Source organism: Paramormyrops kingsleyae, chromosome 12 (assembly GCF_048594095.1).
Source record: "Paramormyrops kingsleyae isolate MSU_618 chromosome 12, PKINGS_0.4, whole genome shotgun sequence".
NCBI lineage: Eukaryota > Metazoa > Chordata > Actinopteri > Osteoglossiformes > Mormyridae > Paramormyrops > Paramormyrops kingsleyae.
Genome location: NC_132808.1, coordinates 7,956,633 through 7,975,125, shown reverse-complemented (window position 1 = coordinate 7,975,125; position 18,493 = coordinate 7,956,633). Strand labels below are relative to the sequence as shown.

At 42.3% G+C, this 18,493-nt stretch overlaps 43 non-coding genes across 43 annotated transcripts; all 43 read left to right on the top strand.

Moving 5' to 3' along the window:
• The first annotated feature begins 30 nt into the window (after nucleotides 1-30).
• Nucleotides 31-171, top strand: LOC140577964 (U4 spliceosomal RNA). Its single transcript, XR_011982096.1, has one exon. It is a non-coding gene; the product is annotated as a U4 spliceosomal RNA (small nuclear RNA).
• Nucleotides 172-394: 223 nt separating this feature from the next.
• LOC140577849 (U4 spliceosomal RNA) lies at nucleotides 395-535 on the top strand. The gene has a single exon (XR_011981981.1). It is a non-coding gene; the product is annotated as a U4 spliceosomal RNA (small nuclear RNA).
• Nucleotides 536-758: 223 nt separating this feature from the next.
• On the top strand, nucleotides 759-899 carry LOC140577911 (U4 spliceosomal RNA). Its single transcript, XR_011982043.1, has one exon. It is a non-coding gene; the product is annotated as a U4 spliceosomal RNA (small nuclear RNA).
• Nucleotides 900-1,122: 223 nt separating this feature from the next.
• On the top strand, nucleotides 1,123-1,263 carry LOC140577963 (U4 spliceosomal RNA). Its single transcript, XR_011982095.1, has one exon. It is a non-coding gene; the product is annotated as a U4 spliceosomal RNA (small nuclear RNA).
• Nucleotides 1,264-1,486: 223 nt separating this feature from the next.
• Nucleotides 1,487-1,627, top strand: LOC140577895 (U4 spliceosomal RNA). Its single transcript, XR_011982027.1, has one exon. It is a non-coding gene; the product is annotated as a U4 spliceosomal RNA (small nuclear RNA).
• A 223-nt stretch (nucleotides 1,628-1,850) lies between these two features.
• On the top strand, nucleotides 1,851-1,991 carry LOC140577924 (U4 spliceosomal RNA). Its single transcript, XR_011982056.1, has one exon. It is a non-coding gene; the product is annotated as a U4 spliceosomal RNA (small nuclear RNA).
• A 223-nt stretch (nucleotides 1,992-2,214) lies between these two features.
• LOC140577961 (U4 spliceosomal RNA) lies at nucleotides 2,215-2,355 on the top strand. The gene has a single exon (XR_011982093.1). It is a non-coding gene; the product is annotated as a U4 spliceosomal RNA (small nuclear RNA).
• Nucleotides 2,356-2,578: 223 nt separating this feature from the next.
• LOC140577960 (U4 spliceosomal RNA) lies at nucleotides 2,579-2,719 on the top strand. Its single transcript, XR_011982092.1, has one exon. It is a non-coding gene; the product is annotated as a U4 spliceosomal RNA (small nuclear RNA).
• A 223-nt stretch (nucleotides 2,720-2,942) lies between these two features.
• LOC140577959 (U4 spliceosomal RNA) lies at nucleotides 2,943-3,083 on the top strand. The gene has a single exon (XR_011982091.1). It is a non-coding gene; the product is annotated as a U4 spliceosomal RNA (small nuclear RNA).
• Nucleotides 3,084-3,306: 223 nt separating this feature from the next.
• On the top strand, nucleotides 3,307-3,447 carry LOC140577958 (U4 spliceosomal RNA). The gene has a single exon (XR_011982090.1). It is a non-coding gene; the product is annotated as a U4 spliceosomal RNA (small nuclear RNA).
• A 223-nt stretch (nucleotides 3,448-3,670) lies between these two features.
• On the top strand, nucleotides 3,671-3,811 carry LOC140577855 (U4 spliceosomal RNA). The gene has a single exon (XR_011981987.1). It is a non-coding gene; the product is annotated as a U4 spliceosomal RNA (small nuclear RNA).
• Nucleotides 3,812-4,034: 223 nt separating this feature from the next.
• LOC140577838 (U4 spliceosomal RNA) lies at nucleotides 4,035-4,175 on the top strand. Its single transcript, XR_011981970.1, has one exon. It is a non-coding gene; the product is annotated as a U4 spliceosomal RNA (small nuclear RNA).
• A 223-nt stretch (nucleotides 4,176-4,398) lies between these two features.
• Nucleotides 4,399-4,539, top strand: LOC140577932 (U4 spliceosomal RNA). The gene has a single exon (XR_011982064.1). It is a non-coding gene; the product is annotated as a U4 spliceosomal RNA (small nuclear RNA).
• A 223-nt stretch (nucleotides 4,540-4,762) lies between these two features.
• On the top strand, nucleotides 4,763-4,903 carry LOC140577957 (U4 spliceosomal RNA). The gene has a single exon (XR_011982089.1). It is a non-coding gene; the product is annotated as a U4 spliceosomal RNA (small nuclear RNA).
• A 223-nt stretch (nucleotides 4,904-5,126) lies between these two features.
• LOC140577956 (U4 spliceosomal RNA) lies at nucleotides 5,127-5,267 on the top strand. The gene has a single exon (XR_011982088.1). It is a non-coding gene; the product is annotated as a U4 spliceosomal RNA (small nuclear RNA).
• A 223-nt stretch (nucleotides 5,268-5,490) lies between these two features.
• On the top strand, nucleotides 5,491-5,631 carry LOC140577955 (U4 spliceosomal RNA). Its single transcript, XR_011982087.1, has one exon. It is a non-coding gene; the product is annotated as a U4 spliceosomal RNA (small nuclear RNA).
• A 223-nt stretch (nucleotides 5,632-5,854) lies between these two features.
• On the top strand, nucleotides 5,855-5,995 carry LOC140577805 (U4 spliceosomal RNA). Its single transcript, XR_011981936.1, has one exon. It is a non-coding gene; the product is annotated as a U4 spliceosomal RNA (small nuclear RNA).
• Nucleotides 5,996-6,218: 223 nt separating this feature from the next.
• Nucleotides 6,219-6,359, top strand: LOC140577931 (U4 spliceosomal RNA). Its single transcript, XR_011982063.1, has one exon. It is a non-coding gene; the product is annotated as a U4 spliceosomal RNA (small nuclear RNA).
• A 223-nt stretch (nucleotides 6,360-6,582) lies between these two features.
• Nucleotides 6,583-6,723, top strand: LOC140577954 (U4 spliceosomal RNA). Its single transcript, XR_011982086.1, has one exon. It is a non-coding gene; the product is annotated as a U4 spliceosomal RNA (small nuclear RNA).
• A 223-nt stretch (nucleotides 6,724-6,946) lies between these two features.
• LOC140577953 (U4 spliceosomal RNA) lies at nucleotides 6,947-7,087 on the top strand. Its single transcript, XR_011982085.1, has one exon. It is a non-coding gene; the product is annotated as a U4 spliceosomal RNA (small nuclear RNA).
• A 223-nt stretch (nucleotides 7,088-7,310) lies between these two features.
• Nucleotides 7,311-7,451, top strand: LOC140577952 (U4 spliceosomal RNA). Its single transcript, XR_011982084.1, has one exon. It is a non-coding gene; the product is annotated as a U4 spliceosomal RNA (small nuclear RNA).
• Nucleotides 7,452-7,674: 223 nt separating this feature from the next.
• Nucleotides 7,675-7,815, top strand: LOC140577950 (U4 spliceosomal RNA). The gene has a single exon (XR_011982082.1). It is a non-coding gene; the product is annotated as a U4 spliceosomal RNA (small nuclear RNA).
• A 223-nt stretch (nucleotides 7,816-8,038) lies between these two features.
• On the top strand, nucleotides 8,039-8,179 carry LOC140577856 (U4 spliceosomal RNA). Its single transcript, XR_011981988.1, has one exon. It is a non-coding gene; the product is annotated as a U4 spliceosomal RNA (small nuclear RNA).
• A 223-nt stretch (nucleotides 8,180-8,402) lies between these two features.
• On the top strand, nucleotides 8,403-8,543 carry LOC140577909 (U4 spliceosomal RNA). The gene has a single exon (XR_011982041.1). It is a non-coding gene; the product is annotated as a U4 spliceosomal RNA (small nuclear RNA).
• Nucleotides 8,544-8,766: 223 nt separating this feature from the next.
• LOC140577946 (U4 spliceosomal RNA) lies at nucleotides 8,767-8,907 on the top strand. Its single transcript, XR_011982078.1, has one exon. It is a non-coding gene; the product is annotated as a U4 spliceosomal RNA (small nuclear RNA).
• A 223-nt stretch (nucleotides 8,908-9,130) lies between these two features.
• On the top strand, nucleotides 9,131-9,271 carry LOC140577941 (U4 spliceosomal RNA). The gene has a single exon (XR_011982073.1). It is a non-coding gene; the product is annotated as a U4 spliceosomal RNA (small nuclear RNA).
• A 223-nt stretch (nucleotides 9,272-9,494) lies between these two features.
• On the top strand, nucleotides 9,495-9,635 carry LOC140577883 (U4 spliceosomal RNA). The gene has a single exon (XR_011982015.1). It is a non-coding gene; the product is annotated as a U4 spliceosomal RNA (small nuclear RNA).
• Nucleotides 9,636-9,858: 223 nt separating this feature from the next.
• LOC140577938 (U4 spliceosomal RNA) lies at nucleotides 9,859-9,999 on the top strand. Its single transcript, XR_011982070.1, has one exon. It is a non-coding gene; the product is annotated as a U4 spliceosomal RNA (small nuclear RNA).
• A 223-nt stretch (nucleotides 10,000-10,222) lies between these two features.
• Nucleotides 10,223-10,363, top strand: LOC140577827 (U4 spliceosomal RNA). Its single transcript, XR_011981959.1, has one exon. It is a non-coding gene; the product is annotated as a U4 spliceosomal RNA (small nuclear RNA).
• A 223-nt stretch (nucleotides 10,364-10,586) lies between these two features.
• On the top strand, nucleotides 10,587-10,727 carry LOC140577910 (U4 spliceosomal RNA). The gene has a single exon (XR_011982042.1). It is a non-coding gene; the product is annotated as a U4 spliceosomal RNA (small nuclear RNA).
• A 223-nt stretch (nucleotides 10,728-10,950) lies between these two features.
• LOC140577927 (U4 spliceosomal RNA) lies at nucleotides 10,951-11,091 on the top strand. Its single transcript, XR_011982059.1, has one exon. It is a non-coding gene; the product is annotated as a U4 spliceosomal RNA (small nuclear RNA).
• Nucleotides 11,092-11,314: 223 nt separating this feature from the next.
• LOC140577922 (U4 spliceosomal RNA) lies at nucleotides 11,315-11,455 on the top strand. Its single transcript, XR_011982054.1, has one exon. It is a non-coding gene; the product is annotated as a U4 spliceosomal RNA (small nuclear RNA).
• Nucleotides 11,456-11,678: 223 nt separating this feature from the next.
• On the top strand, nucleotides 11,679-11,819 carry LOC140577916 (U4 spliceosomal RNA). Its single transcript, XR_011982048.1, has one exon. It is a non-coding gene; the product is annotated as a U4 spliceosomal RNA (small nuclear RNA).
• Nucleotides 11,820-12,042: 223 nt separating this feature from the next.
• LOC140577912 (U4 spliceosomal RNA) lies at nucleotides 12,043-12,183 on the top strand. Its single transcript, XR_011982044.1, has one exon. It is a non-coding gene; the product is annotated as a U4 spliceosomal RNA (small nuclear RNA).
• Nucleotides 12,184-12,406: 223 nt separating this feature from the next.
• On the top strand, nucleotides 12,407-12,547 carry LOC140577904 (U4 spliceosomal RNA). Its single transcript, XR_011982036.1, has one exon. It is a non-coding gene; the product is annotated as a U4 spliceosomal RNA (small nuclear RNA).
• A 223-nt stretch (nucleotides 12,548-12,770) lies between these two features.
• On the top strand, nucleotides 12,771-12,911 carry LOC140577905 (U4 spliceosomal RNA). Its single transcript, XR_011982037.1, has one exon. It is a non-coding gene; the product is annotated as a U4 spliceosomal RNA (small nuclear RNA).
• Nucleotides 12,912-13,134: 223 nt separating this feature from the next.
• Nucleotides 13,135-13,275, top strand: LOC140577890 (U4 spliceosomal RNA). Its single transcript, XR_011982022.1, has one exon. It is a non-coding gene; the product is annotated as a U4 spliceosomal RNA (small nuclear RNA).
• A 223-nt stretch (nucleotides 13,276-13,498) lies between these two features.
• On the top strand, nucleotides 13,499-13,639 carry LOC140577872 (U4 spliceosomal RNA). The gene has a single exon (XR_011982004.1). It is a non-coding gene; the product is annotated as a U4 spliceosomal RNA (small nuclear RNA).
• A 223-nt stretch (nucleotides 13,640-13,862) lies between these two features.
• On the top strand, nucleotides 13,863-14,003 carry LOC140577816 (U4 spliceosomal RNA). Its single transcript, XR_011981948.1, has one exon. It is a non-coding gene; the product is annotated as a U4 spliceosomal RNA (small nuclear RNA).
• Nucleotides 14,004-14,226: 223 nt separating this feature from the next.
• LOC140577929 (U4 spliceosomal RNA) lies at nucleotides 14,227-14,367 on the top strand. The gene has a single exon (XR_011982061.1). It is a non-coding gene; the product is annotated as a U4 spliceosomal RNA (small nuclear RNA).
• A 223-nt stretch (nucleotides 14,368-14,590) lies between these two features.
• LOC140577889 (U4 spliceosomal RNA) lies at nucleotides 14,591-14,731 on the top strand. Its single transcript, XR_011982021.1, has one exon. It is a non-coding gene; the product is annotated as a U4 spliceosomal RNA (small nuclear RNA).
• A 223-nt stretch (nucleotides 14,732-14,954) lies between these two features.
• Nucleotides 14,955-15,095, top strand: LOC140577930 (U4 spliceosomal RNA). Its single transcript, XR_011982062.1, has one exon. It is a non-coding gene; the product is annotated as a U4 spliceosomal RNA (small nuclear RNA).
• Nucleotides 15,096-15,318: 223 nt separating this feature from the next.
• On the top strand, nucleotides 15,319-15,459 carry LOC140577894 (U4 spliceosomal RNA). Its single transcript, XR_011982026.1, has one exon. It is a non-coding gene; the product is annotated as a U4 spliceosomal RNA (small nuclear RNA).
• Nucleotides 15,460-18,493: the final 3,034 nt, after the last annotated feature.

Below are 18,493 nucleotides of genomic sequence, written 5' to 3'. Positions count from 1 at the left end.
TGGGCACCCACTGTTTGGGCAACTGCTTGTGTCTTTGCGCAGTGGCAAGATCGTAGCCTATGAGGTTTAACCGAGGCGTGATTATTGCTGGTTGAAAACTTAACCCAATACCCCGCCACGACAACTTGAAATATAGTTGGCATTGGCAATTTTTGGTGGTCTTTTCAGAGACCGATTATTAACATGAAAACAAAAGATCTTGTCTCTTTGTCGAACGAGCACGCAAGGTGATGGAGAAATGCGTGTTCATTTGTGTATTTCTATAAACAGCGCCAATCTGAAGCTTTGCTCTGATTATTCCTGCATCTGACTCATTCCGCAGTTTAATATGACACACCGTCAACGAATAAATGATTTGTGGCACTGGGCACGCACTGTTTGGGCAACTGCCGGTGTCTTTGCGCAGTGGCAAGATCGTAGCCTATGAGGTTTAACCGAGGCGTGATTATTGCTGGTTGAAAACTTTACCCAATACCCCGCCACGACAACTTGAAATATAGTTGGCATTGGCAATTTTTGGTGGTCTTTTCAGAGACCGATTATTAACATGAAAACAAAAGATCTTGTCTCTTTGTCGAACGAGCACGCAAGGTGATGGAGAAATGCGCGTTCATTTTTGTATTTCTATAAACAGCGCCAATCTGAAGCTTTGCTCTGATTATTCCTGCATCTGACTCATTCCGCAGTTTAATATGACACACCGTCAACGAATAAATGATTTGTGGCACTGGGCACGCACTGTTTGGGCAACTGCTGGTGTCTTTGCGCAGTGGCAAGATCGTAGCCTATGAGGTTTAACCGAGGCGTGATTATTGCTGGTTGAAAACTTAACCCAATACCCCGCCACGACAACTTGAAATATAGTTTGCATTGGCAATTTTTGGTGGTTTTTTCAGAGACCGATTATTAACATGAAAACAAAAGATCTTGTCTCTTTGTCGAACAAGCACGCAAGGTGATGGAGAAACGCGTGTTCATTTGTGTATTTCTATAAACAGCGCCAATCTGAAGCTTTGCTCTGATTATTCCTGCATCTGACTCATTCCGCAGTTTAATATGACACACCGTCAACGAATAAATAATTAGTGGCACTGGGCACGCACTGTTTGGGCAACTGCTGGTGTCTTTGCGCAGTGGCAAGATCGTAGCCTATGAGGTTTAACCGAGGCGTGATTATTGCTGGTTGAAAACTTAACCCAATACCCCGCCACGACAACTTGAAATATAGTTGGCATTGGCAATTTTTGGTGGTCTTTTCAGAGACCGATTATTAACATGAAAACAAAAGATCTTGTCTCTTTGTCGAACGAGCACGCAAGGTGATGGAGAAATGCGTGTTCATTTGTGTATTTTTATAAACAGCGCCAATCTGAAGCTTTGCTCTGATTATTCCTGCATCTGACTCATTCCGCAGTTTAATATGACACACCGTCAACGAATAAATGATTTGTGGCACTGGGCACGCACTGTTTGGGCAACTGCCGGTGTCTTTGCACAGTGGCAAGATCGTAGCCTATGAGGTTTAACCGAGGCGTGATTATTGCTGGTTGAAAACTTAACCCAATACCCCGCCACGACAACTTGAAATATAGTTGGCATTGGCAATTTTTGGTGGTCTTTTCAGAGACCGATTATTAACATGAAAACAAAAGATCTTGTCTCTTTGTCGAACGAGCACGCAAGGTGATGGAGAAATGCGCGTTTATTTTTGTATTTCTATAAACAGCGCCAATCTGAAGCTTTGCTCTGATTATTCCTGCATCTGACTCATTCCGCAGTTTAATATGACACACCGTCAACGAATAAATGATTTGTGGCACTGGGCACGCACTGTTTGGGCAACTGCTGGTGTCTTTGCGCAGTGGCAAGATCGTAGCCTATGAGGTTTAACCGAGGTGTGATTATTGCTGGTTGAAAACTTAACCCAATACCCCGCCACGACAACTTGAAATATAGTTTGCATAGGCAATTTTTGGTGTTTTTTTCAGAGACCGATTATTAACATGAAAACAAAAGATCTTGTCTCTTTGTCGAACAAGCACGCAAGGTGATGGAGAAATGCGTGTTCATTTGTGTATTTCTATAAACAGCGCCAATCTGAAGCTTTGCTCTGATTATTCCTGCATCTGATTCATTCCGCAGTTTAATATGACACACCGTCAACGAATAAATGATTAGTGGCACTGGGCACGCACTGTTTGGGCAACTGCTGGTGTCTTTGCGCAGTGGCAAGATCGTAGCCTATGAGGTTTAACCGAGGCGTGATTATTGCTGGTTGAAAACTTAACCCAATACCCCGCCACGACAACTTGAAATATAGTTGGCATTGGCAATTTTTGGTGGTCTTTTCAGAGACCGATTATTAACGTGAAAACAAAAGATCTTGTCTCTTTGTCGAACGAGCACGCAAGGTGATGGGTAAATGCGTGTTCATTTGTGTATTTTTATAAACAGCGCCAATCTGAAGCTTTGCTCTGATTATTCCTGCATCTGACTCATTCCGCAGTTTAATATGACACACCGTCAACGAATAAATGATTTGTGGCACTGGGCACGCACTGTTTGGGCAACTGCCGGTGTCTTTGCGCAGTGGCAAGATCGTAGCCTATGAGGTTTAACCGAGGCGTGATTATTGCTGGTTGAAAACTTAACCCAATACCCCGCCACGACAACTTGAAATATAGTTGGCATTGGCAATTTTTGGTGGTCTTTTCAGAGACCGATTATTAACATGAAAACAATAGATCTTGTCTCTTTGTCGAACGAGCACGCAAGGTGATGGACAAATGCGCGTTTATTTTTGTATTTCTATAAACAGCGCCAATCTGAAGCTTTGCTCTGATTATTCCTGCATCTGACTCATTCCGCAGTTTAATATGACACACCGTCAACGAATAAATGATTTGTGGCACTGGGCACCCACTGTTTGGGCAACTGCTGGTGTCTTTGCGCAGTGGCAAGATCGTAGCCTATGAGGTTTAACCGAGGCGTGATTATTGCTGGTTGAAAACTTAACCCAATACCCCGCCACGACAACTTGAAATATAGTTGGCATTGGCAATTTTTGGTGGTCTTTTCAGAGACCGATTATTAACATGAAAACAAAAGATCTTGTCTCTTTGTCGAACGAGCACGCAAGGTGATGGAGAAATGCGTGTTCATTTGTGTATTTCTATAAACAGCGCCAATCTAAAGCTTTGCTCTGATTATTCCTGCATCTGACTCATTCCGCAGTTTAATATGACACACCGTCAACGAATAAATGATTTGTTGCACTGGGCACCCACTGTTTGGGCAGCTGCTGGTGTCTTTGCGCAGTGGCAAGATCGTAGCCTATGAGGTTTAACCGAGGCGTGATTATTGCTGGTTGAAAACTTAACCCAATACCCCGCCACGACAACTTGAAATATAGTTGGCATTGGCAATTTTTGGTGGTCTTTTCAGAGACCGATTATTAACATGAAAACAAAAGATCTTGTCTCTTTGTCGAACGAGCACGCAAGGTGATGGAGAAATGCGTGTTCATTTGTGTATTTCTATAAACAGCGCCAATCTGAAGCTTTGCTCTGATTATTCCTGCATCTGACTCATTCCGCAGTTTAATATGACACACCGTCAACGAATAAATGATTTGTGGCACTGGGCACGCACTGTTTGGGCAACTGCTGGTATCTTTGCGCAGTGGCAAGATCGTAGCCTATGAGGTTTAACCGAGGCGTGATTATTGCTGGTTGAAAACTTAACCCAATACCCCGCCACGACAACTTGAAATATAGTTGGCATTGGCAATTTTTGGTGGTTTTTTCAGAGACCGATTATTAACATGAAAACAAAAGATCTTGTCTCTTTGTCGAACGAGCACGCAAGGTGATGGAGAAATGCGTGTTCATTTGTGTATTTCTATAAACAGCGCCAATCTGAAGCTTTGCTCTGATTATTCCTGCATCTGACTCATTCCGCAGTTTAATATGACACACCGTCAACGAATAAATGATTTGTGGCACTGGGCACGCACTGTTTGGGCAACTGCCGGTGTCTTTGCGCAGTGGCAAGATCGTAGCCTATGAGGTTTAACCGAGGCGTGATTATTGCTGGTTGAAAACTTTACCCAATACCCCGCCACGACAACTTGAAATATAGTTGGCATTGGCAATTTTTGGTGGTCTTTTCAGAGACCGATTATTAACATGAAAACAAAAGATCTTGTCTCTTTGTCGAACGAGCACGCAAGGTGATGGAGAAATGCGCGTTTATTTTTGTATTTCTATAAACAGCGCCAATCTGAAGCTTTGCTCTGATTATTCCTGCATCTGACTCATTCCGCAGTTTAATATGACACACCGTCAACGAATAAATGATTTGTGGCACTGGGCACGCACTGTTTGGGCAACCGCTGGTGTCTTTGCGCAGTGGCAAGATCGTAGCCTATGAGATTTAACCGAGGCGTGATTATTGCTGGTTGAAAACTTAACCCAATACCCCGCCACGACAACTTGAAATATAGTTTGCATTGGCAATTTTTGGTGGTTTTTTCAGAGACCGATTATTAACATGAAAACAAAAGATCTTGTCTCTTTGTCGAACAAGCACGCAAGGTGATGGAGAAATGCGTGTTCATTTGTGTATTTCTATAAACAGCGCCAATCTGAAGCTTTGCTCTGATTATTCCTGCATCTGACTCATTCCGCAGTTTAATATGACACACCGTCAACGAATAAATAATTAGTGGCACTGGGCACGCACTGTTTGGGCAACTGCTGGTGTCTTTGCGCAGTGGCAAGATCGTAGCCTATGAGGTTTAACCGAGGCGTGATTATTGCTGGTTGAAAACTTAACCCAATACCCCGCCACGACAACTTGAAATATAGTTGGCATTGGCAATTTTTGGTGGTCTTTTCAGAGACCGATTATTAACATGAAAACAAAAGATCTTGTCTCTTTGTCGAACGAGCACGCAAGGTGATGGAGAAATGCGTCTTCATTTGTGTATTTTTATAAACAGCGCCAATCTGAAGCTTTGCTCTGATTATTCCTGCATCTGACTCATTCCGCAGTTTAATATGACACACCGTCAACGAATAAATGATTTGTGGCACTGGGCACGCACTGTTTGGGCAACTGCCGGTGTCTTTGCGCAGTGGCAAGATCGTAGCCTATGAGGTTTAACCGAGGCGTGATTATTGCTGGTTGAAAACTTAACCCAATACCCCGCCACGACAACTTGAAATATAGTTGGCATTGGCAATTTTTGGTGGTCTTTTCAGAGACCGATTATTAACATGAAAACAATAGATCTTGTCTCTTTGTCGAACGAGCACGCAAGGTGATGGACAAATGCGCGTTTATTTTTGTATTTCTATAAACAGCGCCAATCTGAAGCTTTGCTCTGATTATTCCTGCATCTGACTCATTCCGCAGTTTAATATGACACACCGTCAACGAATAAATGATTAGTGGCACTGGGCACGCACTGTTTGGGCAACTGCTGGTGTCTTTGCGCAGTGGCAAGATCGTAGCCTATGAGGTTTAACCGAGGCGTGATTATTGCTGGTTGAAAACTTAACCCAATACCCCGCCACGACAACTTGAAATATAGTTGGCATTGGCAATTTTTGGTGGTCTTTTCAGAGACCGATTATTAACATGAAAACAAAAGATCTTGTCTCTTTGTCGAACGAGCACGCAAGGTGATGGAGAAATGCGTGTTCATTTGTGTATTTCTATAAACAGCGCCAATCTGAAGCTTTGCTCTGATTATTCCTGCATCTGACTCATTCCGCAGTTTAATATGACACACCGTCAACGAATAAATGATTTGTGGCACTGGGCACGCACTGTTTGGGCAACTGCTGGTATCTTTGCGCAGTGGCAAGATCGTAGCCTATGAGGTTTAACCGAGGCGTGATTATTGCTGGTTGAAAACTTAACCCAATACCCCGCCACGACAACTTGAAATATAGTTGGCATTGGCAATTTTTGGTGGTCTTTTCAGAGACCGATTATTAACATGAAAACAAAAGATCTTGTCTCTTTGTCGAACGAGCACGCAAGGTGATGGAGAAATGCGTGTTCATTTGTGTATTTCTATAAACAGCGCCAATCTGAAGCTTTGCTCTGATTATTCCTGCATCTGACTCATTCCGCAGTTTAATATGACACACCGTCAACGAATAAATGATTTGTGGCACTGGGCACGCACTGTTTGGGCAACCGCTGGTGTCTTTGCGCAGTGGCAAGATCGTAGCCTATGAGATTTAACCGAGGCGTGATTATTGCTGGTTGAAAACTTAACCCAATACCCCGCCACGACAACTTGAAATATAGTTTGCATTGGCAATTTTTGGTGGTTTTTTCAGAGACCGATTATTAACATGAAAACAAAAGATCTTGTCTCTTTGTCGAACAAGCACGCAAGGTGATGGAGAAATGCGTGTTCATTTGTGTATTTCTATAAACAGCGCCAATCTGAAGCTTTGCTCTGATTATTCCTGCATCTGACTCATTCCGCAGTTTAATATGACACACCGTCAACGAATAAATAATTAGTGGCACTGGGCACGCACTGTTTGGGCAACTGCTGGTGTCTTTGCGCAGTGGCAAGATCGTAGCCTATGAGGTTTAACCGAGGCGTGATTATTGCTGGTTGAAAACTTAACCCAATACCCCGCCACGACAACTTGAAATATAGTTGGCATTGGCAATTTTTGGTGGTCTTTTCAGAGACCGATTATTAACATGAAAACAAAAGATCTTGTCTCTTTGTCGAACGAGCACGCAAGGTGATGGAGAAATGCGTCTTCATTTGTGTATTTTTATAAACAGCGCCAATCTGAAGCTTTGCTCTGATTATTCCTGCATCTGACTCATTCCGCAGTTTAATATGACACACCGTCAACGAATAAATGATTTGTGGCACTGGGCACGCACTGTTTGGGCAACTGCCGGTGTCTTTGCGCAGTGGCAAGATCGTAGCCTATGAGGTTTAACCGAGGCGTGATTATTGCTGGTTGAAAACTTAACCCAATACCCCGCCACGACAACTTGAAATATAGTTGGCATTGGCAATTTTTGGTGGTCTTTTCAGAGACCGATTATTAACATGAAAACAAAAGATCTTGTCTCTTTGTCGAACGAGCACGCAAGGTGATGGAGAAATGCGCGTTTATTTTTGTATTTCTATAAACAGCGCCAATCTGAAGCTTTGCTCTGATTATTCCTGCATCTGACTCATTCCGCAGTTTAATATGACACACCGTCAACGAATAAATGATTTGTGGCACTGGGCACGCACTGTTTGGGCAACTGCCGGTGTCTTTGCGCAGTGGCAAGATCGTAGCCTATGAGGTTTAACCGAGGCGTGATTATTGCTGGTTGAAAACTTAACCCAATACCCCGCCACGACAACTTGAAATATAGTTGGCATTGGCAATTTTTGGTGGTCTTTTCAGAGACCGATTATTAACATGAAAACAATAGATCTTGTCTCTTTGTCGAACGAGCACGCAAGGTGATAGACAAATGCGCGTTTATTTTTGTATTTCTATAAACAGCGCCAATCTGAAGCTTTGCTCTGATTATTCCTGCATCTGACTCATTCCGCAGTTTAATATGACACACCGTCAACGAATAAATGATTTGTGGCACTGGGCACGCACTGTTTGGGCAACTGCTGGTGTCTTTGCGCAGTGGCAAGATCGTAGCCTATGAGGTTTAACCGAGGCGTGATTATTGCTGGTTGAAAACTTAACCCAATACCCCGCCACGACAACTTGAAATATAGTTGGCATTGGCAATTTTTGGTGGTCTTTTCAGAGACCGATTATTAACATGAAAACAAAAGATCTTGTCTCTTTGTCGAACGAGCACGCAAGGTGATGGGTAAATGCGTGTTCATTTGTGTATTTTTATAAACAGCGCCAATCTGAAGCTTTGCTCTGATTATTCCTGCATCTGACTCATTCCGCAGTTTAATATGACACACCGTCAACGAATAAATGATTTGTGGCACTGGGCACCCACTGTTTGGGCAACTGCTGGTGTCTTTGCGCAGTGGCAAGATCGTAGCCTATGAGGTTTAACCGAGGCGTGATTATTGCTGGTTGAAAACTTAACCCAATACCCCGCCACGACAACTTGAAATGTAGTTGGCATTGGCAATTTTTGGTGGTCTTTTCAGAGACCGATTATTAACATGAAAACAAAAGATCTTGTCTCTTTGTCGAACAAGCACGCAAGGTGATGGAGAAATGCGTGTTCATTTGTGTATTTCTATAAACAGCGCCAATCTAAAGCTTTGCTCTGATTATTCCTGCATCTGATTCATTCCGCAGTTTAATATGACACACCGTCAACGAATAAATGATTAGTGGCACTGGGCACGCACTGTTTGGGCAACCGCTGGTGTCTTTGCACAGTGGCAAGATCGTAGCCTATGAGGTTTAACCGAGGCGTGATTATTGCTGGTTGAAAACTTAACCCAATACCCCGCCACGACAACTTGAAATATAGTTGGCATTGGCAATTTTTGGTGGTCTTTTCAGTGACCGACTATTAACGTGAAAACAAAAGATCTTGTCTCTTTGTCGAACGAGCACGCAAGGTGATGGAGAAATGCGTGTTCATTTGTGTATTTCTATAAACAGCGCCAATCTGAAGCTTTGCTCTGATTATTCCTGCATCTGACTCATTCCGCAGTTTAATATGACACACCGTCAACGAATAAATGATTTGTGGCACTGGGCACGCACTGTTTGGGCAACTGCTGGTGTCTTTGCGCAGTGGCAAGATCGTAGCCTATGAGGTTTAACCGAGGCGTGATTATTGCTGGTTGAAAACTTAACCCAATACCCCGCCACGACAACTTGAAATATAGTTGGCATTGGCAATTTTTGGTGGTCTTTTCAGAGACCGATTGTTAACATGAAAACAAAAGATCTTGTCTCTTTGTCGAACAAGCACGCAAGGTGATGGAGAAATGCGTGTTCATTTGTGTATTTCTATAAACAGCGCCAATCTGAAGCTTTGCTCTGATTATTCCTGCATCTGACTCATTCCGCAGTTTAATATGACACACCGTCAACGAATAAATGATTTGTGGCACTGGGCACGCACTGTTTGGGCAACTGCCGGTGTCTTTGCGCAGTGGCAAGATCGTAGCCTATGAGGTTTAACCGAGGCGTGATTATTGCTGGTTGAAAACTTAACCCAATACCCCGCCACGACAACTTGAAATATAGTTGGCATTGGCAATTTTTGGTGGTCTTTTCAGAGACCGATTATTAACATGAAAACAAAAGATCTTGTCTCTTTGTCGAACGAGCACGCAAGGTGATGGAGAAATGCGTGTTCATTTGTGTATTTCTATAAACAGCGCCAATCTAAAGCTTTGCTCTGATTATTCCTGCATCTGACTCATTCCGCAGTTTAATATGACACACCGTCAACGAATAAATGATTTGTTGCACTGGGCACCCACTGTTTGGGCAACTGCTGGTGTCTTTGCGCAGTGGCAAGATCGTAGCCTATGAGGTTTAACCGAGGCGTGATTATTGCTGGTTGAAAACTTAACCCAATACCCCGCCACGACAACTTGAAAAATAGTTGGCATTGGCAATTTTTGGTGGTCTTTTCAGAGACCGATTATTAACATGAAAACAAAAGATCTTGTCTCTTTGTCGAACGAGCACGCAAGGTGATGGAGAAATGCGTGTTCATTTGTGTTTTTCTATAAACAGCGCCAATCTGAAGCTTTGCTCTGATTATTCCTGCATCTGACTCATTCCGCAGTTTAATATGACACACCGTCAACGAATAAATGATTTGTGGCACTGGGCACGCACTGTTTGGGCAACTGCTGGTGTCTTTGCGCAGTGGCAAGATCGTAGCCTATGAGGTTTAACCGAGGCGTGATTATTGCTGGTTGAAAACTTAACCCAATACCCCGCCACGACAACTTGAAATATAGTTGGCATTGGCAATTTTTGGTGGTCTTTTCAGAGACCGATTATTAACATGAAAACAAAAGATCTTGTCTCTTTGTCGAACGAGCACGCAAGGTGATGGAGAAATGCGTGTTCATTTGTGTATTTCTATAAACAGCGCCAATCTGAAGCTTTGCTCTGATTATTCCTGCATCTGACTCATTCCGCAGTTTAATATGACACACCGTCAACGAATAAATGATTTGTGGCACTGGGCACGCACTGTTTGGGCAACTGCCGGTGTCTTTGCGCAGTGGCAAGATCGTAGCCTATGAGGTTTAACCGAGGCGTGATTATTGCTGGTTGAAAACTTTACCCAATACCCCGCCACGACAACTTGAAATATAGTTGGCATTGGCAATTTTTGGTGGTCTTTTCAGAGACCGATTATTAACATGAAAACAAAAGATCTTGTCTCTTTGTCGAACGAGCACGCAAGGTGATGGAGAAATGCGCGTTTATTTTTGTATTTCTATAAACAGCGCCAATCTGAAGCTTTGCTCTGATTATTCCTGCATCTGACTCATTCCGCAGTTTAATATGACACACCGTCAACGAATAAATGATTTGTGGCACTGGGCACGCACTGTTTGGGCAACTGCTGGTGTCTTTGCGCAGTGGCAAGATCGTAGCCTATGAGGTTTAACCGAGGCGTGATTATTGCTGGTTGAAAACTTAACCCAATACCCCGCCACGACAACTTGAAATATAGTTTGCATTGGCAATTTTTGGTGGTTTTTTCAGAGACCGATTATTAACATGAAAACAAAAGATCTTGTCTCTTTGTCGAACAAGCACGCAAGGTGATGGAGAAATGCGTGTTCATTTGTGTATTTCTATAAACAGCGCCAATCTGAAGCTTTGCTCTGATTATTCCTGCATCTGACTCATTCCGCAGTTTAATATGACACACCGTCAACGAATAAATAATTAGTGGCACTGGGCACGCACTGTTTGGGCAACTGCTGGTGTCTTTGCGCAGTGGCAAGATCGTAGCCTATGAGGTTTAACCGAGGCGTGATTATTGCTGGTTGAAAACTTAACCCAATACCCCGCCACGACAACTTGAAATATAGTTGGCATTGGCAATTTTTGGTGGTCTTTTCAGAGACCGATTATTAACATGAAAACAAAAGATCTTGTCTCTTTGTCGAACGAGCACGCAACGTGATGGAGAAATGCGCGTTTATTTTTGTGTTTTTATAAACAGCGCCAATCTGAAGCTTTGCTCTGATTATTCCTGCATCTGACTCATTCCGCAGTTTAATATGACACGCCATCAACGAATAAATGATTTGTGGCACTGGGCACGCACTGTTTGGGCAACTGCTGGTGTCTTTGCGCAGTGGCAAGAGCGTAGCCTATGAGGTTTAACCGAGGCGTGATTATTGCTGGTTGAAAACTTAACCCAATACCCCGCCACGACAACTTGAAATATAGTTGGCATTGGCAAGTTTTGGCGGTCTTTTCAGAGACCGATTATTAACATGAAAACAAAAGATCTTGTTTCTTTGTCGAACGACCACGCAAGGTGATGGAGAAATGCGTGTTCATTTGTGTATTTCTATAAACAACGCCAATGTGAAGCTTTGCTCTGATTATTCCTGCATCTGACTCATTCCGCAGTTTAATATGACACACCGTCAACGAATAAATGATTAGTGGCACTGGGCACGCACTGTTTGGGCAACTGCTGGTGTCTTTGCGCAGTGGCAAGATCGTAGCCTATGAGGTTTAACCGAGGCGTGATTATTGCTGGTTGAAAACTTAACCCAATACCCCGCCACGACAACTTGAAATATAGTTGGCATTGGCAATTTTTGGTGGTCTTTTCAGAGACCGATTATTAACATGAAAACAAAAGATCTTGTCTCTTTGTCGAACGAGCACGCAACGTGATGGAGAAATGCGCGTTTATTTTTGTGTTTTTATAAACAGCGCCAATCTGAAGCTTTGCTCTGATTATTCCTGCATCTGACTCATTCCGCAGTTTAATATGACACGCCATCAACGAATAAATGATTTGTGGCACTGGGCACGCATTGTTTGGGCAACTGCTGGTGTCTTTGCGCAGTGGCAAGAGCGTAGCCTATGAGGTTTAACCGAGGCGTGATTATTGCTGGTTGAAAACTTAACCCAATACCCCGCCACGACAACTTGAAATATAGTTGGCATTGGCAATTTTTGGTGGTTTTTTCAGAGACCGATTATTAACATGAAAACAAAAGATCTTGTCTCTTTGTCGAACGAGCACGCAACGTGATGGAGAAATGCGCGTTTATTTTTGTGTTTTTATAAACAGCGCCAATCTGAAGCTTTGCTCTGATTATTCCTGCATCTGACTCATTCCGCAGTTTAATATGACACGCCATCAACGAATAAATGATTTGTGGCACTGGGCACGCACTGTTTGGGCAACTACTGGTGTCTTTGCGCAGTGGCAAGATCGTAGCCTACGAGGTTTAACCGAGGCGTGATTATTGCTGGTTGAAAACTAAACCCAATACCCCGCCACGACAACTTGAAATATAGTTGACATTGGCAATTTTTGGTGGTCTTTTCAGAGACCGATTATTAACATGAAAACAAAAGATCTTGTCTCTTTGTCGAACAAGCACGCAAAGTGATGGAGAAATGCGTGTTCATTTGTGTATTTCTATAAACAGCGCCAATCTAAAGCTTTGCTCTGATTATTCCTGCATCTGATTCATTCCGCAGTTTAATATGACACACCGTCAACGAATAAATGATTAGTGGCACTGGGCACGCACTGTTTGGGCAACTGCTGGTGTCTTTGCGCAGTGGCAAGATCGTAGCCTATGAGGTTTAACCGAGGCGTGATTATTGCTGGTTGAAAACTTAACCCAATACCCCGCCACGACAACTTGAAATATAGTTGGCATTGGCAATTTTTGGTGGTCTTTTCAGAGACCGATTATTAACATGAAAACAAAAGATCTTGTCTCTTTGTCGAACGAGCACGCAAGGTGATGGAGAAATGCGTGTTCATTTGTGTATTTCTATAAACAGCGCCAATCTGAAGCTTTGCTCTGATTATTCCTGCATCTGACTCATTCCGCAGTTTAATATGACACACCGTCAACGAATAAATGATTTGTGGCACTGGGCACGCACTGTTTGGGCAACTGCTGGTGTCTTTGCGCAGTGGCAAGATCGTAGCCTATGAGGTTTAACTGAGGCGTGATTATTGCTGGTTGAAAACTTAACCCAATACCCCGCCACGACAACTTGAAATATAGTTGGCATTGGCAATTTTTGGTGGTCTTTTCAGAGACCGATTATTAACATGAAAACAAAAGATCTTGTCTCTTTGTCGAACGAGCACGCAAGGTGATGGAGAAATGCGTGTTCATTTGTGTATTTCTATAAACAGCGCCAATCTAAAGCTTTGCTCTGATTATTCCTGCATCTGACTCATTCCGCAGTTTAATATGACACACCGTCAACGAATAAATTATTTGTTGCACTGGGCACCCACTGTTTGGGCAACTGCTGGTGTCTTTGCGCAGTGGCAAGATCGTAGCCTATGAGGTTTAACCGAGGCGTGATTATTGCTGGTTGAAAACTTAACCCAATACCCCGCCACGACAACTTGAAAAATAGTTGGCATTGGCAATTTTTGGTGGTCTTTTCAGAGACCGATTATTAACATGAAAACAAAAGATCTTGTCTCTTTGTCGAACGAGCACGCAAGGTGATGGAGAAATGCGTGTTCATTTGTGTATTTCTATAAACAGCGCCAATCTGAAGCTTTGCTCTGATTATTCCTGCATCTGACTCATTCCGCAGTTTAATATGACACACCGTCAACGAATAAATGATTTGTGGCACTGGGCACGCACTGTTTGGGCAACTGCCGGTGTCTTTGCGCAGTGGCAAGATCGTAGCCTATGAGGTTTAACCGAGGCGTGATTATTGCTGGTTGAAAACTTTACCCAATACCCCGCCACGACAACTTGAAATATAGTTGGCATTGGCAATTTTTGGTGGTCTTTTCAGAGACCGATTATTAACATGAAAACAAAAGATCTTGTCTCTTTGTCGAACGAGCACGCAAGGTGATGGAGAAATGCGCGTTTATTTTTGTATTTCTATAAACAGCGCCAATCTGAAGCTTTGCTCTGATTATTCCTGCATCTGACTCATTCCGCAGTTTAATATGACACACCGTCAACGAATAAATGATTTGTGGCACTGGGCACGCACTGTTTGGGCAACTGCTGGTGTCTTTGCGCAGTGGCAAGATCGTAGCCTATGAGGTTTAACCGAGGCGTGATTATTGCAGGTTGAAAACTTAACCCAATACCCCGCCACGACAACTTGAAATATAGTTTGCATTGGCAATTTTTGGTGGTTTTTTCAGAGACCGATTATTAACATGAAAACAAAAGATCTTGTTTCTTTGTCGAACACGCACGCAAGGTGATGGAGAAATGCGTGTTCATTTGTGTATTTCTATAAACAGCGCCAATCTGAAGCTTTGCTCTGATTATTCCTGCATCTGACTCATTCCGCAGTTTAATATGACACACCGTCAACGAATAAATGATTTGTGGCACTGGGCACGCACTGTTTGGGCAACTGCTGGTGTCTTTGCGCAGTGGCAAGATCGTAGTCTATGAGGTTTAACCGAGGCGTGATTATTGCTGGTTGAAAACTTAACCCAATACCCCGCCACGACAACTTGAAATATAGTTGGCATTGGCAATTTTTGGTGGTCTTTTCAGAGACCGATTATTAACATGAAAACAAAAGATCTTGTCTCTTTGTCGAACGAGCACGCAAGGTGATGGAGAAATGCGCGTTTATTTTTGTATTTCTATAAACAGCGCCAATCTGAAGCTTTGCTCTGATTATTCCTGCATCTGACTCATTCCGCAGTTTAATATGACACACCGTCAACGAATAAATGATTTGTGGCACTGGGCACGCACTGTTTGGGCAACTGCTGGTGTCTTTGCGCAGTGGCAAGATCGTAGCCTATGAGATTTAACCGAGGCGTGATTATTGCTGGTTGAAAACTTAACCCAATACCCCGCCACGACAACTTGAAATATAGTTTGCATTGGCAATTTTTGGTGGTTTTTTCAGAGACCGATTATTAACATGAAAACAAAAGATCTTGTCTCTTTGTCGAACAAGCACGCAAGGTGATGGAGAAATGCGTGTTCATTTGTGTATTTCTATAAACAGCGCCAATCTGAAGCTTTGCTCTGATTATTCCTGCATCTGACTCATTCCGCAGTTTAATATGACACACCGTCAACGAATAAATGATTAGTGGCACTGGGCACGCACTGTTTGGGCAACTGCTGGTGTCTTTGCGCAGTGGCAAGATCGTAGCCTATGAGGTTTAACCGAGGCGTGATTATTGCTGGTTGAAAACTTAACCCAATACCCCGCCACGACAACTTGAAATATAGTTGGCATTGGCAATTTTTGGTGGTCTTTTCAGAGACCGATTATTAACGTGAAAACAAAAGATCTTGTCTCTTTGTCGAACGAGCACGCACGGTGATGGAGAAATGCGCGTTTATTTTTGTATTTCTATAAATAGCGCCAATCTAAAGCTTTGCTCTGATTATTCTTGCATCTGACTCATTCCGCAGTTTAATGTGACACACCGCCAACGAATAAATGATCTGTGCCGCTGGGCACGCACTGTTCACTTATCTGCTGGTATTCTGGTTGCAGTGGTCTTTTTGCTGTTTAGTGCTAAAATCAAGACGGTGGAGGCTCAGGGATACTGTCAAATTATTTTAATAGTTTAATTTCAAAGGTTGTTACTTCTGACGTTGTTGGATAATTAAAAAGTTCTATTTTAACGCAAGTGTTAAATTAGTGTTTTATTGAATCTCGGCACTTTACTGATTTAACTATACGTTAATTAAATCAGAATTAATTAATAGAAGTCGTGGATAAGCTTAGAAGCAGAACATCCATGGTGATATTCTCTGGAATACTTCCCGTGCCATGTGCAAGCCAGGCTAAGTTTGCTGAGATATACGGAGATTAAACGCCTGGCTAAAATGGTGGTGTAGGGAAGAGAGGTTTCGGTTCATGGGGCACTGGAAGACCTTCTGGAACAGGTGGGACCTGTTCAAGCCGTACGGGTTGCATCTGAACCAGAGGTGAACCAGTGTATTGGGGAGGCGTATGTGTGGAGTAGTTGAGGAATGTTTAAACTATAGGGACTGGGGGGGCAGGGAGGTTAGTTAGGAATATAGTTGGGGGGAGACAGAAAGCCCCAATTAATGTTAAAAGTGTGCACTGTAAAAGGCCTACCCTTTGTAGTCTGTACTTTAACACTTGGAGTATTGGGCTCAGTGGGCTAAGCCTGTGTGCCTGTAATCAGTAGGTCGCCGGTTCAAACCCAGCCTCAGCATGTCTGTGGGTCCGTGAGCAAGGCCCTTAACCCCCAGCTCCCTGGGCGCTTCTACAAGTGGCTGCCCTTTGTGGACAGCTTTACAAAATAGAGCAAGTTGAGGGAGGAGTAAAGACAGTTTTCCCATGGGGATCAATAAAGTATTGACTATTATTATTATTATTATCGAAAATTCATGATTTAGAGGCTTTAATTTTATCAGACACTTACTACATTATAGGAATAACAGAAACATGGATGAGTGACAATGATGGAGAAGAATATAATATGGATGGTTATACGTTGTTCCGTAGAGACCGGTTAGGCAAGAAGGGAGGTGATGTTGCAGTATATGTGAAAGAACTTGCAGGCAAGGGGGCTCACTGATAAACATAAAAGTACAGAAGCTGTATGGATAAAACTAGATGCTAAAAACTCAAATGGCCTGATTGTCAGTGTTTGTTATAGAGCACCTAATGTAGCTGCAGAGGAAAGCAGAATGTTATATGATGATATCAGGATTATGAGTAATAAAAATGATGCGATGGTTATGGGTGATTTTAATTTTCCTGGGATACAGTGGGACACAGTCTCTGGCTCTTCTGTAAATGAACTAGAGATGGTGGAATTAGTACAAGATTGTTTTTTTGACTCAGTTTGTTAATACCCCTACCAGGGGAGAAGCCCTTCTTCATCTTGTTTTCTCCAATAACCAGGACAGGATTGGAAAATTAGAGGTTTTAGAACCACTGGACGGTAGTGATCATAACATGGTTAAATTCGAGGTTAATTTTAGTGTCCGAAGAACAAAGTCCAAAACAAAAGTATACAATGTTAGGAAGACTAACTTTAATGGAATGAGACTGAAACTAGAAACTATAAACTGGATGGAGTTAAACAGCAAAACTGTTGAAGCGACATGGGGATTTTTTTAAAGCACATTGTTGCAAGTGCAAGAGGACTTCATACCTGTTTCTAGCAAAACTAAATCTAGGAAACTGCAGCCAAGGTGGTTTAGTACAGAAATTAAGAATAAAGTCAGGAGGAAAAGGGCTCTATTCCACAAATAGAAAATAACTAATGATTTCAAAATAAAGCAGGATTATCTAAGTTTACAGGTTGAGTTAAAAAATAACATTAGACTCTCCAAGAGGAATGTAGAAAGGAAGATTGCATTGGAGGCTAAGGATGACAATAAAAGTTTCTTCCAATATTTTAACTCCAAAAGAGCTCTAAAAGGTGAAATCACTAATTTGCAGGATTGTAAGGGCCTTATAATTGAAAAAGAAATTGAGTTTAATGATTATTTTACATGGGTTTTCACAGTAGAGAACACAAGTAACTTACTACCATTTAGTATGAATCAGAGATGTTCGCAAGTCATTTTTTCCAAGTCCAAGTCATGTCTCAAGTCTTTGAGGGGCAATGCCAAGTCAAGTCTCGAGTCTTTTGTCCCAAGTCCATGTCAAGTCTCAAGTCTCAAATGACTGAAATGAACGTGCTCTCATCAGATGCTATCTGAGATAATACTGCATTGTATGTTTTGGATTGAAAGCATGTACTGTACCATCATCTATTAATATACACTACAGTATCAAAATATTAGAGCACTATTAACAGTAATACTGCAGTGGAATAGGCCTACAGTATTTTTGTGATAGACGTTCTGAAAGAAATTCTTCTTCAATGACCTTATGTTTTAATTAGTGCTGTCAAATGATTAAAATTTTTAATCAGATTAATTACAGGGTTCCTGTGGATTAATTTTGATTAATCATGATTAAATATCATTCATTTTTAATCTATATTAATCACATTTAATTTTGCATGAGCAAACAGACTCAAGAAAAAAGGGAATATATATGCACTTAACATGTTTATTGAACATCTTCAACATGAGTCGGATGCATTCCATCTGCCACAGAAGTGCAATACCATGGACCCATATCAAAAAGCAAGATTTTTTGCTTAGCTGGACAACTTGTCGGATTTAAGGTACCTCAGTTTAAATGGTCTTTATCTTCGTTCGCTTACAATTAGCACAAACTACCGTAAATCCGACAAATAATCCAACTAATCATGAAGTCAAATCTAGCCCGGTTAATTGCCATTGTTAGCAATATCAGTT